At 37.1% G+C, this 15947-nt stretch overlaps 1 protein-coding gene across 2 annotated transcripts in view; it reads left to right on the forward strand.

The window, feature by feature from the left end:
• The first annotated feature begins 8462 nt into the window (after positions 1–8462).
• Positions 8463–15947, forward strand: part of arhgap32b (Rho GTPase activating protein 32b) — an 88061-nt gene continuing 80576 nt past the window's right edge. For both annotated transcript variants that reach the window (XM_066645077.1, XM_066645078.1), the window contains exon 1: positions 8463–8980. The gene's annotated coding sequence lies outside the window, so the exon portion shown is untranslated. The remainder of the gene's footprint in view (positions 8981–15947) is intronic.

A 15947-nucleotide genomic window follows, 5' to 3' on the forward strand; every position in this document is an offset into this window, starting at 1 on the left:
CCTAAAGAAAATATTCTTTTTGTTTGTTTTACAAAAGAGTAATATCAAGAAAAATATCCAAAATATTAGGAATGTACTGTACTATGTCAAAAGACTGTGTATATATACATATATATATATATAATAGCATATATTGCACAATGTATGATAAAATTTGAGTAATTTTGAATATATTGGACAATATATGCACGCAACTTATTATATTCATAAAACATTTTCTCATATTTTGGATTCAGTTTCTAACTGTGTGTTTGTACATTACTTTTTCCATGAAGGTTTTGATGCATGAAAACATTTTTCAGCTTTAGAAACACACAAGAAAATAAACATTTCTGACCCTGCATTTGAAAACATATTCACTCATGAACATTTTGTTGTTACTTACCTGGTATGTTTTATGTATTTAATGGGAACACACACACACACCAATTTTCATTAATTTATAAAAATGATGGCCCTATCATAAATTCTCTGTAGCACCATCAGGTCTTATGTAATTACGTTGAGGCAAGGCAACAGTCATAAAGGAAGTGTTTGGAGAGTACTCATTACTGACAGAACATTGGCTCATTAACAGTGTAGAAGAAACATGGCCATAAAAGAAAGTTAAGAGTCTGATTAAGTGAATTGTGGAGCTCAGAATGACTGAATGTCATAGAGTTGCACTGTAACTGTCATAAAGTGGCTGTGACGCTGGTGATTTAAACCTCAATTCAACCTAACCTTACTTTTTATTATTATTATATTGTATTTATTTTTTACAGCATTTATATCTATACAAAGACAAAACATTATATTACTTTTTTTTTTCAATACAAAATATTTTCCATTCCAATCCATTATTTGAGTTTGCTTAATTTTTTCAATAAAACAACCATATTAGTAAATCATTGTTATAGTCTTTGTTTTGATTGAGCATGATTCATTTTTTGTGTTGTTTTATTATGTATATATATTTTTTTACCCATCTGTGCATTTATCCGATGCCATATCTGTGAGAAATCACTTACGACAATGTCTTGCCTAATAATTTGATTGTTTAATCTCAGAGGATTTCTTAAACAGATCCATGCTGTCTTTGCAGATGTATGTATTATTACTGACCTGTGCTGTGTCTAGTTTCTATGTTTGGGATTTCTTTCTTTAGGGGCTGCTAAACAAAGAACCCTCGTTAAAAACAATTACAAACTAATGAAACTCATTCAAAACTATAATAATGCTTAAACTGGTTACATTATCTTAAATGTACATCAGTGTCATCAAGAAACCTGTATGTTAAATATACATTTCATTTCAAAGCTGGGTCCTGAAATGTTTAACTGTGATTAAAATATATTATTATCACCGTTTTGTTTTTAATAGACTCTTGGTCAGAGCTTGTCAATGTCTTGGCAGTTTAAAACACATGTAACGGATGTACATAAGTAGCAGGTATGTGTTTTGCATGATTTTGACGTTTTGTTGAATGTTATTATCCAGAGCAGATGTGTTTGAGAGATGTGAGTGCAGAGAGTTGCCTGCTGTTTGTTTGCCTGAAATGAGCAGTGTCTTCTTTGGTTTGTTTTATATCACTTATAGCGATGACAGTAGTGGTGAAAAAATATGAGATAAACCTGCCAACATTGCCTATGGTTATTCTTTGCAACCACAAATGTAAAGCCACACTATGTAAGTTTTTTAAAAGAGAAAGAAGTGGCATTTCTACAATACAGTGTGCTTCTACTGCTGTGATTCACTCTGTAAAGCCTGAAATATTTATTTAGAACTCGAGTTCAGTTGGATTTGATGGGAGTTTTTCAGACAATGTCAGGCATCATTTCGTTTTATCATCACACACACACATTTAATGTCAACGTCCATGGGCTGGTTACCTGATTATCATAAGCTGGGCCTGTCTCACAGTGCTATATATACAGCTCTGAAATTAGTGAATGGAAAAGTAAGGCATCCCTAAATATGGAATGATTTGAATCATGGAGCAAGTAAGAAAATGGAGGCCAGAGTTTATATTTTGTTGTCATTCTTTTCAGTTTGAAATGATATGTTCTTTTGTTTGCTTCCTGAAAATGAGTTCTTTAGAAACAAACCTAATTTCATAACATGGAAGACATTTCCATTAACGAGTTTTGAATTCTAGTTCAACATGAACATGCTTATAATCATAAAAATCTGCTCTGGCAAATGGAACATGGCACAGCCCACGTTACGAAATGATCTTCTGTACATTGTGCATGCAAATATTTCCACCAGAGTGGTCACCAATTCTCTAAACTTACATAGTGCAGTTTTAACACTAAATTACACAAATAGATGAACTATGAATATTCTGTATATTTCATATTTTCAAGTGCAGATAATGTCATCTTTTTTTTTTTTAATCATAACGTATTTTAACCTGCAGTGTGGTGAATTTGGCCTAATTCATCTGACATATGGTCGAATGCAAAATGTTAGAATAATGCTGTTCTTTGTATTTCATTTTTTTTTTACTTGCTTGATCCAGTAGTGACAGTTGTTTCAATGTTACAAAAACATTAATTACACCATGTTAAACTAAAGTGTCATAAATGAGACACTAAAATGTCCAAACTATGTTGTAACATGTGTATATCTTTTCAAAAATTGAACCATAGCTGTATAACGCTTGGATACTTCTAGAAATCAACACAAATATCAAAGATCTGCAAATTGCCTGTTCAAAGGAATGGTTTAGTGATGCTAATGTCGCAATCAATGAATGAAAGTGAATTGTCACAGATTAGCAAAAGCCCTCATGCTGATTGGTGACAGCGAGCTTCCACTGGTTATTTGTGGCACTAACATGTATGGGTAAACTATTCCTTTTAAAGTTGACCTCTTAAAGAACATCAGGGATTTGATGCTGCTTATCATTTTGATGTACATTTTAGAGAGAGAAGGAGGCCTGAAGGCATGGTATCAGCACAATGTGGAGAGTGGGGGAATATGGAACAAATATTATCAGGATATCAGCGAACAGCAGACACACACACACACACACAACAATAGAACTTTTATCACAAGGTGTAAATAAAGAACACATATCTTGCAATATATATTTTTTGTATATGAAAAATTGTTGCACACTGTGGATATTGATGGGTGAATGAGAAAAAGTCATTTTATGGTCTGTATAGTGGAACATGTAGCAGGCCTTTCAGTTTAAGATATTTACTATATGAATTATAAAGTAACAAACTAGCTTAAGAGTCCACAAAGGGATTTAAAGATATATATGTTACAAACCAAAGTGGATGGCATTGTCTTCTACTGGGGGAGAGGAAGTTTTCCGCTTGTAAGAGCATATCATTTCATCCGTTTCATTTTCATGCGCAGTTCTGCTGAGAGATGCCGATACCTTGTGTTTAGAGTATTGACGATATCCTTTTTCGTATCATATGCAGATGTCTGAAAGATTAACATTGTGCTTGTAAATGCAATGACATGAACGCGCTTTGTTTCACTTGCGCAAGGATAAAACGGCTGGGTTTATGGCAGATTTTGGGGTAATTCATTTACATGAGCTGAAGACTTATGCATAAATTAGGCTCCTGTATTAGGCTTGACATTCTTTAAGCGATTGATTGACTGACTGATTGATTCTTTTTGCCAGCTTATAACAAAATAGTTTTAGAAACATTTTCTACATGGACCAAACCTCATCATTTAGTGACATAACGTGTCATCATGCCATCAGTTCCCATTTGTGTAAGTTTCTGAACTGTGAAAAAACCCTTCGACTGCATCCCTATATTATGTCTCGCTGTTCACCAGTCTGTATACACACAGATTTATTATTTTTCTTCATCACAAACTTTGCCACGATGCATTGTTGTCCTATAAGGCCATTTATGTCAGTGACGGGTTTGCATGGGATTACTGTGTCTACTTTCATTGACTTCAATGGCTTTTGATGGATGGGAGGTGTGGGGCACATGCAATATGTATAGCAGCACAGTGCAAGATATGTGTAATATGTATTCTTCTAGTAAGCAGACTGTACAAGTAGAGATATTTTGGCAGTGAACTGTATGTATAAATAACATATTTATAGCTACATATAAAAAGATAATTGGGGAATCTTACTTTTGTACTAAGATAAAAGTCCAGAAAGTGTATTCCGAGTTAGATGTGTTGTTTATGAAAAAAGAAAATGTATGTTTTATTTTTATTTATTTATTTCCTGCTGCAGTGGTAGCGAAAGTGTGGTTGTTAGCGATACAGCAGATGTTCCAGAACTGCTTTTGTAGTAAATACTCTTCCACTCACAGTAACTTTTTCTAGAAACATCTGTGGTGTACATTTACTCAGCTACAACATTGACCACATTATGACTTGGTGCTATTTCTGATCCATTTTGTGGTCTACTCAAGTGATGATTCTGGTTCACGCTTATTGTAAGCACTCCATCACTAATGAAATATCTGTGTGGTACAACTCACACTTACATCTGCAGATTAAAATGAAAACCTAGCTGAGAGTATTTGTGAATGATATTTGATACAAAAGAGAACATTTCTGTTAGACTACTAATTTTACTGCAGTCTAAGCAATTGCGTATAAAAATGTGCTATAATGGCAAGAAATACGATATGACACTGTCAGCAAGCCCCTATCAGAGACAAAAGTGAACATATGTAAATGTAGGCCTCATTATGGGAAAAAATATATACTTATATTGAAGATTATGCAAGAAAAATACATGAAAATAAGAAAATGTAGAACAGTTAGGTCCTGCCTTCCTTGTTTGCAGCTAAACAAGTTTGCCAGAACGTTCATTACTGTTGTTTGATTCAGTTTTTCGAAATATTTGTTGAAGTCATTCTTACTGATTTTTCCTATTCACATTTGCTAATTGCAGTAATAGGAGTGTTTACCCTTTAGAGTCTGTAGTATTTCCCTTTGTGATGTAAGCTCCAGTCATTTCCCAAACATTTTAACATATAGCATCTCCTAGAATGGTTTACACATCATGTCGTTTATTTAAGAACTCATGAATATGTTTTGTTGAAACCATGTGGTATTTGAAAAAAAGAAAAAACAAATCAGATTTCTCTTATGCACAATTAAAATGACCAAATGGCCATATAATCACTGTTTTGATGGCTTCAGATATTGATTTGATTGATATCAAATATAATTTAATCAAATACAGATTAGTGAATTTATTTTAAAAGACATGTGGTACACGGTGGCCCATTACCACCACTATTAAACAAACTGAATGTAAATCCAACAGTTCATAGCCTCTCCCTTTGAAATGGTGAGAAGGTAGATAGCATTGTGTTTATTATTGTGCATATTAATTTTTTTCTGTCTGTTCATTATGTAAAGACTGACACAGCCAGTGGATTAAGATCAAGCCAAAAGGCAGTTTCTGTAACAAATTTCCCCACCTCTTTTCAATCACTGAAAAAACGGGGGAAATGTGAGGAATGAAACATGTTGCCATTAAAATCTTTCCTTTATCAAAAGTTCATAAAGCTCCTGTATGTTTAATTCAGCTGTGCCAGCTCAGTAGCAGCCTGGAGTGATTCAGATGGTGGGATGTCTCTGGGGGGGCAGTCATATTGATTTATAATTTCAAACCATGGCATGTCATCTGACACTTGTAGCCCTGATAAAAAAATAGAGCTGTAATTTCAGATATACTAAGTTTAATTTTCTTTTACATGCTCCAAAGCTCATTACGTTGACATGCTCAGATGCTGTAGTGTCATGTAACCTTTACTCTGCTTCAGAAATGTTTTGTATTTTGATATAATAAAAGAATCAAAACACAAGCTATGTGTGTGAGTCTGCATAATGTTAATTTACATTTTTGGGCAGTATTTTAAAAACAGGGTACAACAGGGAAATTTCCCATAATAAAATATAATCAATATGTTGATTGATTGATATATTGATTGATTAATTGGTTTGGTGATACCTGATGTTTCAGTGAATAAAATGTTTTGGCCTAGAACACAAGTGGCATTTAACTACAATAGACAATATTCAGCTATTGACATTTCACATTAAAACCAATAAAATTGCACTTTATTTACAGGCATTAATTATCAGTCAAGACCAACAACAATTTTACAGTCATTATAAGTAAACCAGGACTTAACTAACACAATACAGACATGGGCATAGACCACTGATACATAAATAACATACTTTATACATTATATATATGCTACATGTGTTCCCATTTAAAAAAATGTAAATATATATTTTCAGAGGGTTGCTATTCCCATTTGTTATTAAAGGCTTAAAATGTATTTGGTGATATAATACACAGTAATTTCAGTGAAACTGCAAATATGAATAATCATCTTCAGTTTAGGGGAGGCATGATGGCACAACAGGTAGTGTCTTACTCCCAGTGATTCCGGGTAGGCTCCAGACTCACCGCGACCCTGAACTGGCTATGCGGTTACTCTCTCAAAATTAACTGTCAGAAAAACACTGTACTGCTGCTGGAGTATTAGCCTGTGCTAGCAGATCCTGTCAGCAGGATATTTATACATTTTATACATATATCTCATTAATATTTGATTTTTAATAGCCCTTAAATTCCCAATAATTAATTACCTCATTTGCCACCCCATTTGCAAAAAGTCTATTAATCACTTGCTTTGAAAAAAAAACTGAAATAACAACATGGCATCTGTACACATTGCTATATGTGCTTATGTGCTGGATGGACAAACCTAGGTAGAGCAGCTCTTAGCAATTCTCACACCAGCAAGCCATATTAGCCAGATAGCAGAAGAACATGGCAAATACACACCTAATGACTGGGTGGAGAGTACACTGAGGACCAGGAGCAGTGAATGTAGCACACACAGAAATAATCTTAGGTGGGGGAACCCCATAGTAACCAGCTCCATGTTGTGTGGTGCAGGGGGGGCTCCATGTGTCAAGTTGCAGAGATTGGTAAATGATGGGAAAAAGGGGCTCTTCAGCCCAAGGAAGCTTGTGTGCCCCTGGGTGGATAGTGGGGAGCTGGCCTGAGTGCACCACAGAAGAGGTGTGTAGGGGTGAACAGTGTTGGAAAAGGAACTGCATTTTCTCTGAAGCACCCCTGGACAATAGCACTTTGCTCTGGACTGACTGGATGAAGCGATGGTCAGGGCTGTGTGGTGGTGGCCAATATATGCTATACATGTAATGGAATGCTTTGAGGCAGGTCTATGCTGAGTACTAGAGTTAAGCATTTCCCAGTTGTAACACTTGCCTTGTGGTAATTTAGTAGTAGTGTGGGGCAGTTTTGGTTGCAATTTGATAATCCTCCATCCGTTTGTTTCCATGTGTTATTATCTCTCATGTGTTTCACATATTCTTGAGTACTGGGCTAGGGGCTTTACTGAGCCTTTATAAAGGCTGTTATTTTATTTATTGACTCCTTCCGTGAAGAGCATTTTGCCCAAAAGTGCCATGTTCTCCCTGCTTTCTTTATGCCTTTGCTTCATATAAACAATGTTATCTTATTTTGTACTAGACATTATTTATTTGTACTTTTACAACGATAAAACATTAATAAAACATTCAAATAATTTAAAAGATAAATATTTTGACTACCTCAGGACTCCAATTAATGAGATGAGTCAGTTAGCTTTTATGCTAGTAATCAAAAAGATAACAGTATTAGTTTTATTAATATTATTACCTGAATTCAATGTCCCCATTCATTCATTTGTAAATCAATTGTGATAATATTGTAAAAGGTAAAAACAAAACTGAGAATCAAACAAAAACACAATCCAGTCCCCGCCATCATTAACTGCCATTTTGCAGAAATGCCCCAGGATTGAAAACAAATAATGTAGAGTGTTGTTGAAGGTTGTGCCTAAGATTACTGGTGGTGATATGTCTGCAACACAAAAACGGCCATTTAATTACCATTCTGAATCATAAAAAACCCATATGATATGATAAAGGTTTATATTACTTCAGCCTTTGCATTTACACCGACACCATGAGTGAGATATTGGTAAATAAACTTTTTAGGCCAAATATTTAATCGCAAAAATACTGTAAAACTTTGCCTCAGGCGTTGTTAAATAACTGAGCCATTTTCAGTGGGAAAGAGTGTTTAATGCACTGTTCGTTCTACATGTGACGGTTGGGAACCCCAGCCCAGGACTGTTTGTCCGTTCTCATCCGCTGTATAAATGATTAAATTTTGAAAATTCAATGGTACTCCCCTTTGAGCCGCTCTAATTATGACAGCGAGGTGTCCTATAATTCCAGGCGAAGGAAGAGTTGAGATTAGAAATACTTTGCCTCGGCTTTGGGCGACGCGGCTTGCTGCTAAAAATAAAGCGCGTCCCCGATGAGAACCGCTGTGACTGTGCGGACATCTGCGCCATACTAATCTGCCTGCGCGCGCACACACACAGATAGAGGGACAGACTGCACCGCTGCGCGCTCACGATTTCGAATGTTGAGGGAAAGTCTCTCCGCGGCGCGTGGCTGGCTGTGCGCGCACTCGGCTCCTCGTAAAGGCGGCTGTTTGTTTATTTGAGCCGCTTTTCACGGTGAACAAGAGAACACGCAGCGGTGAAGCAACGGAAATGTACCAGCGCGGTTTCTGAGATTTCGGGAAGTTGAATTTGAGAATTTAAAGCCCCTCACACGGAGACCGAGCGCAGGAAACAGCTGGCTGCTGCTGCCGCGGGTGGAAGCTAAACACAAAGCTAGTGGCTAGCGACTTACTACGAGCCACGAAACCGCCGTTTACTCGGTTTCCACTTTTTGCTCGCCGATGTGACTTTGACGTGAAGCTTTCACCCGCTTCACGCGGCGACGCGAACCAGTCTCGGTTGGTTTTATTTATCACACTGGTTTACTATGAGATTGAGGTGTAGGGGGCTTCTCGGCTGGGTTTGTGTTGAGCCTGTGGAAGAAGACCACCGGCTTCAGCACGGCTGCTAGACAACACGCAGGGAAACACCCCACCGATAAGACACCGGTAAGTAAAGAAACGGTCACGGACTTTATTTTACAGAGGGGGCTGTCTGTCTGGCTCCATTTCAATTTCACATTCACTCGACTCCTGTGAATGGGCGACCATTCAAACTACACGCGCTTGCTTTCCATACGGAGACACTCGTGCTTGTGCATTCTTACCTACAGAAAAGTAGGGGTGGGCGATGAGGCCAAAAATACGGCGATACCTAAAATAGACATGTTTAACAATACACGATATGCATTCTGTGGTGTAACGTTACTGCACAACTGGAAATATAGTAGGTACTGTAATAGTTAATCAACATTACACATAGGCACCTCTGCTAAGTAAAAATACACACCGACCAGCCGAGGCATTAAAATGACCCCCTTGTTTCTACACTCATTGTCCATTTTATCATCTCTACTTAATATATGGGGTTTTTAAACACCATTTTCACACCTATTAGACACACCCACCTTGTTGATCTACTATGTAGCTGTAAAACCAGAGACTGTAGCTCCTCTGTGACTGTACCGTTTGTTTTAATCATTCACTAGTCCATCATCAGTGGTCACAGGACACTGCTGACTGGATTTTTTAGGGGTGTTGGCGGACTATTCTCAGTTCAGAAGTGACACTGAGGGGTTTAAAAACTCCAGCCGCACTGCTGTGTCTGACCCATTCTTCCCAGCACTACACACAAGTAACACAAACCATGTTAATGTCACTGCAGTGTGAGTGTTCTGCCACCACTCCATACCTGCACTGTGTGAATTCTGATGCACAGGGTGAAAGGGTCCTTCAGTATGTAGAACTACAGAGTACTCTTGTAAGGTAAATGGAGCTGATAAATGTAAATAAAGACATTGATATGAAGCACCAAAGCTTCTCCAGACCTTCAGATGACAGGGGTATGTATTTAGGGCTTTACTGTTGTTGAAATGCCAGAAACACTTTGTGATAATGGCGGTCCGGCAAATCTAAGCTTGTTCGAATACAATTTTGCAGTCTTAGAATAAAAAATGCGTATCATCCTGATGGTTATATCAATAATAGCTACCCTTAAGTCGGGCTGACACTGTATGATTTTAGAAATCTTATGCTTGGACGGCAGCTCAAACCGCTCATTTAAATTGTCCATCATCATCTGCTCACACTACATGAAAGTAATTGGTCTGAATGACCTGATGCAGCATGAGTGCTCATGCTGTGCATGAAACAACAACATATGGATATTTCTGACGATTGGGAAGAACTCCATTCTGTGCAGTATGGCACACTGTGTGCAAAGTGCTGCGAAAACATATAGCTTTGTTGACCTGTGCCATACTCTTCACTTTATAATTTTCCTGATTTCAGAAGGAATGATGAATGAGCAGATGTTTGATGCACATTTCAGAAATCCACCCAAATGTTCAATCACTCAATCACTGCTTGTTTGGGCTGTTAACTGGGCCCTCACACTGCATGCCAAATTACAGTCAGTGAAGTTGAATTTTGTCCAGATCATATAGTTTAGTCAATGACTACCAACAAACAAGCAAATTACACAGCATATGCCTTGGTTTAGGCTGTAGTGTATCTGTAAATTATATTTTTAGCATTTTATAATGAGAATGTTTATAGAAATCCTGACAGAACTCTTAGCATGTTATGGTGGGTGTTTAGGTGTACAGAGTAGCTTAATATCATCATGGTGAAACAATCAGAAGCTCAGGTTTTTGGTCAAACGTCTACTCCAGATCTGCGTGACTGTGATCTGCATGGGAACTACGTCTGCCAGCACAGGGAAAGAGGGCGCTTAGGCTCTAATTCTCATATTTTGGTCTAATGTTTTATATCTTTTGATGAAATTTTTAGAAATGTAAGGAAGTAAAATGTACTTAAAAATTTAAAAGATTCCTGTCCTCGCAAATATAATTGAGTATAAGTTAATGTGGTATCATTTCAAAACCTAATATCCAGAATGCTCAACACCAGATTAAGTGTGTTTTCACACATATACTTTGTTGCTCTGGTCCGATTAAATTCACAAGATTGTATACTTGGAGCATTTCCCCCTAGGTTTAGTTTGTTTTCACACAGTGATAAATCAAAGCCCTCCAAAATGCTTCACAACAAACCACGTGAACCAACGTTCTCTTCGCTCAATGGTCAGAGCTGTAGGAGGTGGGAGCAAGAAATTTCATACAGGAAGAAGCGATTACTGCATTCACACCTGCACAAATGGATCACACCAAAGGTGTAAACGAACCAGAGTCAGATTTAACCGGACTACAAAGAGCAGGTGTGAAAATGCCCTAAGAAACAGATTAACATAATTTAAGTTAGTAGTTTCTGTTTTAAGGAGTTTCATTTTGAGCCTCACTAACCACCACAGGTCAGCTATTTGTGATATACTCTTCACAGTGAAATGAAAATATTCATGGTAAATATACTATTAATGTACTACTAAATAGCCTACCTGTTGTTCTACTGTATAAACTCCATTTTACAGCTGAAATTTAATTATTCTCAAAGAAGAAAACATTTGTTCAAATAAATACACTGGCTGCTTCGTATAATATTGTCATTTTGTATTTGTGACCTTGTTACTGAGACTTAATGACATCCTCTTAAAAAATAACCTACTGTAATAACTCATTGATGGCCCTATAATGCTGTAGGTACTAAAGACTGGATAATCTGTAAATAAATACAAGACTCTATCAGTTATTGAGGATTTCTGGTTTATTTTTTTTATAGATTACAGTTTATTTTTTTAACTGTAGATAAACTGTCAACAGTTTGGACACATCTTCTCATTAGTCATTTGTGGAATAGGGCTATTCACTGTATAGAACTGTGTACCAGCCCTACCTCTGCACAACCCAAGTTATGGTCTCAAACACGTTAACTCTTGACAAGGCCACAGCTGTTCACTGAAAATCATTCCAGGTGACGATCTCAGGAAGTTGATTGAGAGAAAGCCAAGAGTGTGCAAAGCTGTCATCAAAGCAATAGGTGGCTACTTTGAAGAATCTAAAGTATAAAACATATTCTGGTTTGTTTAACACTTTTGTTACTACATAATTCCACATGTGTTCCTTCATAGTTTTAATGTCTTCCGTTTTCATTTACAATGTAGAAAATAATAAAAAACAAAGAAAAACCATTGAATAGGAAGATGTCAAAATGTTTGACTGGTACTGTACATTCACAATATGTGGAAAATGGCCCAAACCCTCCCTGAGTGGGTGTGTCCAAACATTTGATTGGTACTGTATATTAAAAATACTAAAAATCTAGATATATATGTCACCAGTGAGTAGTTCCATTGGTGTGCACATGTGATTTCAAAGAGTTTTTATGAAAATCTGCCTGATTCACAGGACTCTATAGCTGTCTGTCCAGATTCATTTTCTGTAGAATGAAGCTGGATCCTCTTCCCCCAACAGGCAGAAAGATCAAAGCCTTTTTTCATAAGCTCATCTATTCTTTAGTTTGGGCACTCAATGTGGAATAGCACATTAAGCTCTGCCCTACATACTTTATCAGCACACTCTTTTAATGAATATGGGTGAGGTTCTTGTTATTGCTGTAATGCCAGTCCTGATGACACTTATTTTGTAGCTTTTTTGAAATTATATATCACAAAGTGTGTTGTGCCAACCAGAGTAAGCAGATTTTAATTAGTTGCTCTTCGTAACATTTTGGTTACAAAAGAATGATTATGTAGGTTAATAAAGCCTCTAGTTATCAGTTATCATGTGCTGTCCTTGTGAAAATTTACTGGTTTTAAGTTATTAAATTTATGATGAATACTGGTTAAATTGTTGCTTATTACCGAGAGGTTTTTGTCAATTTTTGTGTTATTTTAACTTATTCTCAAACAAAATGTACATTATAACAAGAAGAAAGAAGAAAAACACACAGTGTAATTACTGTGAAGTACTGTATAGTGCACCTTGTGGAGAAGCTCCTTAGCATGAGGCATTATGTATGTGTGTTATTGAGTGAGGTGAAAGCCTGTTTCATAAGGCATTTCATTTTTAAAGAGACTGGAAATGATATGACCATTTTTGGAAATATTCAGATATTGCACTGTAAACCTCATCTGGTTGCTTTGTATGATAATGGCAAAAGGATGGGTTGCAGGGTTGTTTACAAACTGTAGGCTAACATTTGTGCAGCTGCAGATATCAGCTTCTCTGCTGTTTATAGGGTGTTTGGTATTTAGCCTATTTGCCTTTTTCTTGTGTGCTTGATGAATGCCTCTATATCTTTGCACTACTCTGTGAACTATACAACAATTTGAAATATTTGGCATAGTAAAGTTATATAATGGACTTTTATTTAATAACAGAAGGTATAATTTAATACCTTTTGCAAATTTAATTCTTATACCTTTAGAGAATATACAAAATGCCTGAGATCAAAGCAGCCTTCCTGACTTCTGATCCTGGTCAGATGCTAGACCTATGCAAATTTTCCTTGAGATGATGTGAATTAAGCCAGTACTCATTTTTCACTAAATGTTTCATCAGATTAAATAAACAGTGTTGCTAGTGTATATTTTAACATCATTTAACAAATGAACACAATGAAGTACACAATGAGTTTGAAAACATTGTCTTGCCAGTGACAAAAATGTTACCAGTACCAGGCAATTTTAAAGTAAACTATAATTTGGTTTATAATACCTTTCAGACCAATGAATCTACAGTCAATCTTTGCGTTGAGTTTGTAAGAGAATGAATGAATTCTTTGTAGGATTCATGAAACCATGTCAATTAAAACATTTATATGCTTTAGCCTCTTCAAATGCCTTTTCATGAACAAAATGGGGCAATTAAGTTATTACACGGAACACTTACGTCTGTTTCTGCAGAGGGTTGTGTGTATAATACGTTTAAGATGGATTTTGCAATAGAATGAATCCAGTGGGAGTAAAGAGTGGATTGGTTTTAGTTGGTTTTAACAATAATATAAGCAATTCATATAAAATCCTTGAAATATTGTTGACTCTTGAGCATCGATGACAAGTTGTAGCCTTTTGTTATAGTCATAAACGAGTGCCTTTATTTTATCAGGTGGTAAAACAGGCCATTTTTTTGCCAAAAGCCTCTTAGTTCTTTAGGCGTGTTGCCTGTACAGCGCAATTGAGGTCTCTCTCAAGTGGCTCAATGATGTTGAGGTCCAGGGAGTGCAAGGGCCACTCCAAAATCTTCACTTTATTCAGCTGCACACTACTGAAGTGTCAACCTGGCCTTTATGGAAAGTCATTGTGCAGCTTTTGAGCCAAGGCATGCAAATATTATTTCAAGATTTTCTGTTAATTCTGCATTTTGTTTTTTGTTGATTTTGTCCAAACTTCCCCAGCACCACAACAGTAGCTTGCTATCCAGTCCTATGCTTTATGGTTGTGATTGTTATAATATCCCAGAGAATTTAGCGCAGGCTTACACCAGACCCACAAAATGCTGCATCACATATTGGAGATAAAACTAAATTAATATTTCTATTTTTCTTCCTGAAATCAGGTCAGTTTCCCCCAAACACACCTTGAGTACTACTTTAAATTCATCAGTCCATAGCACTTGTTTTTAAAACTCATCTGACTCATTTGAAGTAGGCTACCGAACATGTAGATAAGGTAACCGGTGAGGTCTCCTTTTTTTATAACTTTTCCATGAAGATTATGTTTTTGTAAGCCAGGGGTGCCCAACTCCAGTCCTGGAGGGCCAGTATCCAGCAAATGTTGGTTATACCTCTGCCCACACACACATAAGTCAACTCATCTGTTAATTGCCAGGTTTAAGGGGTGTGTTTTAGCAGAGTAATTACCAAACTTTGCTGGATACCGGCCCTCCAGGACTGGAGTTGGGCACCCGTGTTGTAAGCAATGCTACACAGTGGAACAGTGCACCATCCCTCCTCAGTGAGCTAAACCTTCCTGCTGGGATTTGGCAGTTATACCGCGGTTTCGATTAGCCTTTCATTGAAAGTGCCGTCTGCTCAGAGAGTTTTCTTGGTCTGCTGTTATGCAGAGGGAAAAGCATTGTTTGAATGAAGCCTTGGAGTTATCTTCTGAGCTGTTGGTCAGTTACTGGTAAAACTTGCACTTGAATAATGTACTTGACTCATAAGTCTGGTTTGGCATGACTGATTGTTTCCTGTATTTCACAGTGAGTGAAAGAGATGCATTACTTTGACTTTAGGATTGCTTTTGGAGAAGCTCAATTGAGCTTGAGCCCTGGGGTGGTTTGGGCAGGGCAGATTTATTGTGTTTCATTCAGCCCGTCGCATTGCAGCCTGACCAAATAGACTGCCAGAGCAAGGAGAAGAGAGTCAGAGAAGTGCTGTGCAATGGCAGCTTACTCACCTTCAGGTGCAAGTATCTGCATGCTGTACTGGGTGTTTCATCTGTCCTTTGCTTCCCTTTCAGATCTGTTGTGTCAGCAGTTAAACTGGTTTTTGTTTGCTACTGTTTCTCTGGATGTACCAGAATTTTCAATAACTTCATCCCTAATGTGTTCATGCTTTGCTCTTGTTCAATACGTGTTTATGTTCTTGGATCAGACCGCGGTTAAAAATAAATAAATTAACAATTTATCTGTCTTTCCCTGGCTATTGTTTTAAGTGCAGACATAGTTGACATGCTTCAAGAGACTAGAGAACCTAGTTGATCATTTTAAGCCCAGCAATGCAATGTTCACACAACTGTGTTTGACAGAGGAAGGATTGAATAAGTTTGAACACTTGCCCAAATTCTCCATATCAAAATTGCTCCTTCTGTTTGTGTTGTTATACTTGCCAAACTAATCCAAGCTTAAATTCACCCTTTCAGCTATGAAAAATATATGGATATATCAAAGGGTTCATTGTCTGTTCTGCAACCATTGATGCCACACACAAAGCCTGGAGCGACCTCTAACCCAGAGCTTTGAATGCTGAGGATGCTTTGTGTAGCAATGAGGGCTTTGTCATTCCAGTCTGCATGTCC

Source organism: Hoplias malabaricus, chromosome 15 (assembly GCF_029633855.1).
Source record: "Hoplias malabaricus isolate fHopMal1 chromosome 15, fHopMal1.hap1, whole genome shotgun sequence".
In the NCBI taxonomy this organism is placed as follows: domain Eukaryota; kingdom Metazoa; phylum Chordata; class Actinopteri; order Characiformes; family Erythrinidae; genus Hoplias; species Hoplias malabaricus.